We start from the raw sequence: 3,142 nt of genomic DNA, 5'->3' as shown, positions 1-3,142 counted from the left end.
GCAGGGGATGTTGGCGAACCGTGCTGTACTCTTTCACCACAACTTTCTCTCACTCTTACTTCCTGTTTCTGTTGTGCCAGTAATTCAAAGGGTCAGCCTTGTCACACTGTGTCACGCTGAATATCCCCGAGAACTACGTTAAGGGTACACGTTTTCTGTGGAGTGCTCAGCCACTTGCACGTTAATTTCACGAGCAGGCTGTTCCGTTGATCGGATCAACTGGGACTCTCGACGTCGTAAGCGACGGAGTGCCAACAACAACCTATGGACTCCTTTGATTCTAATTTTACTCAGATGAACCCTCATAGTAATCTGATGTTTAAAAATCCCATTATACTTATTTAATTAAATATTATTAGGAATTGCATAAAAAAGCTGCTAAAATATTTTGTGATTTGTAGAAGTATAGCTGATTTCAAAATCTTATATAGACCCACAAAGTTCACATGGAATCTGGTTGAGAACTGATTTATCGTCTGCAGCATCGTGTGGGGTTTTTGGGAGAGTGTACCTCAATGTGCACAACTACAGAGGCCTCAAATCATCACAGCCTAATTAGACCACCATATTATGAAACAACATGTGCAGAGCAAGTTTTAAACAACTATGGACACTGCTCTACACTCATCTGGTCACCATCAACAAAATGTCAGCATCGTTACTGTCTGTGAAAATGAACTTATCAACTATTACCCACTATTTTTACGCTATCATTCATAGCTTTATCCGCTTTTGAGATCCACAGTTCTAAAAGAATAAGAATTATTTCATGTTCTTCCGAAGTTTACAAATTTTTATGATGTCAACAATATATATACATATGTCACAATCATCATCATTATCATCGTTTATATATAATATATATATATATATATATATATATATACCTGTCTCTTCTTTTGCATTCTTCTTCGCCACTAACAACACGAGAATAGGTCGATGACATTCTCTATCGTTTCAACTGTGAATTTGATGTCCTCCATTGTAGAATTGAAACATTGAAGAGAGAAATACAACTTGTACAAGGTACGTTATTTTGTTTGGAGTCCGGGCGGTTGGGTGATTAAAAACGTTTGTTTCGCAATAATAAGATCACGGTTTCCATCCCTTGTGGACCCAAGCTTTGTGAATGAACTTGGATAGACGGAAACTAAACAGAAGCCTGCTAGATGGCGTGTATCTGCGATTTATAGATTCATGCAAATAATTACATGCTGTGTACCGTGTTTACTCGTATATAAGCCGCAACCCTAATTTACTGTCAAAGCTTAGTACAAAATGTTTTCCCTTCATAGTTTCAGCTTTGTCTCTTGAATAAGTCGCAGCCCATTTTTTCCTGTTAAAATCAAATATCAAATAGTGCGGCTTATGCACGAGTAAATAGGTACGTTAAGGGTATATATAGCTGAGCAATACTCTACCTCTTATATCATCCAATGTGCCGCAGCATTCAAGTGACATTGATATTTTGCATTTGAAAGATTCTGGTCTGATTGTCTGCGAGGCACCATTCAACAATAAATGTAACTAATTTACGGCCGAGTGAACTGATGCAATGGCAAAATACACCATCCGGTCCTGAAAGTTCGCCCACGGCCTTATGATCGAAATGCCAACAGGTTAACCACTGGACCACGCGTCTTAATTAGCCACTTAATATTAATTGGTGATGGATCCTCTGTCGTATGTGACGATGAGCATTGAGCTGTTTGATTATCAGCAGCTTATGTCCTTTCCCGCTGGAGTTGACCTGCAATAGTTAAAACGGGGCATTAACAGCATCAAGCTCATTGGTCCCCAGGGTTGGGGTGGGGACCTGCAAAAGTGATGGATACTGTCCCTTCATTCAGACTTAGCGGGATAAAGAGAAAAGTATCGATGAAAACGCCACCAGTCTATGACTGGTACTATATATTATCACCATCAGAAGTATGAAAATTGGAGTGGATTGAACGCAGATTGCTGTCATAAAGTGTTCTACTCGGCATTTTGCCAATCCACTTGTCTCCAAATAACAATAATTTTCGCTCCTGGCCAGAAATTCTAAAGGGTGGTGGGGTCTGTCGATTACACCAATTCTAGTGCTAAGCTGGTATTTATTTTATCGACCGACCACGAAAGAATGAAAGGCAAAGTCGACTTCAGTGGAATTTAAACTCAGAATGTAAAAAAAAAACAGACGACATACCGGTTGTCTGGCATGCTAACGATTCTGCCATCTCGCCGCTTTTCATATTGATTTCATTGATACCGAAAGGATAAAAGACAAACTTGACCTTCGTGGAATTTGAACTCAGAACGTAGAGTGTCGGAAGAAATGCCGTTAAGTATTTTGTTCTGCCAGCATCCCACCTTAGTAATAAGAACAATGATGATAATTCCCAACTTAAAAACAAGGTCACGGATTTTATACTGAGCAGGATATATAGATATATGTAGTCTCCCCCTCTCTCTCTCTCTCTCTATTTATCTATATATATGTGCGTGGGTAAGTGTGGATGTACGTGTGTATATACACACGTAATCAAGCACTTGCCACTAGTACATGTCTATTTTGAATTGTATTTTTGTTACATTGTTTTTCTTTGCACGTACGTGTTTATTTATTTATTTATTTATTTATTTAATCATTTGCTTATTTATTTGTTCACAGACCTAATCAGCAGACTGCAAACATTCTGTTCCAGCGAAAAACCGCTGACGAGAAGCCAAACCGTTTCTCCAACGTTCAGACGTCAACAAAGCAGTTTGTTTGATAAACTCCATCCAGCTAACGTAAGTAACAACCAATGTTATTGGTTTCAAATTTTGGCGCAAGGCCAGCAATTTCGAAGTCGGGGATTAGTCGATTACATCGACCCCAGTTCTCAACTGGTACATATTTTATCAACCCCGAAAGGATGAAAGGCAAAGTCGACCTCGGCGGAATTCGAACTCAGAACGTAAAGACGGACGAAATGCCGCTAAGCATTTTGCCCCGCGAGTGAATGATGCTGCCTACTCGCCGCCTTACGGCTACAACATTGCTGACGAGTGGAGAAACGGAAGAAGCTGTAGAACTGCCACCGTGTGATAAAATCATACACACACACACACACACACACATACACACTCTCTCACACATTTATACCTACTCACGCAC

General features: G+C 39.8%; 1 long non-coding RNA gene across 1 annotated transcript in view; it reads left to right on the top strand.

Moving 5' to 3' along the window:
• The window catches only part of LOC106870496 (uncharacterized), a 6,566-nt gene extending 3,710 nt beyond the window's left edge, over window positions 1-2,856 (top strand). Inside the window, exons 3-4 of the long non-coding RNA XR_001409532.2 lie at window positions 936-1,026; window positions 2,654-2,856. This is a non-coding gene — a long non-coding RNA (uncharacterized LOC106870496). The remainder of the gene's footprint in view (window positions 1-935; window positions 1,027-2,653) is intronic.
• Window positions 2,857-3,142: the final 286 nt, after the last annotated feature.

The sequence above is a fragment of the Octopus bimaculoides genome, chromosome 24, assembly GCF_001194135.2.
Source record: "Octopus bimaculoides isolate UCB-OBI-ISO-001 chromosome 24, ASM119413v2, whole genome shotgun sequence".
Classification (NCBI taxonomy): domain Eukaryota; kingdom Metazoa; phylum Mollusca; class Cephalopoda; order Octopoda; family Octopodidae; genus Octopus; species Octopus bimaculoides.
The sequence above is the reverse complement of the archived record's forward strand: the minus strand, read 5'-3'. Positions and strand labels throughout refer to the sequence as shown.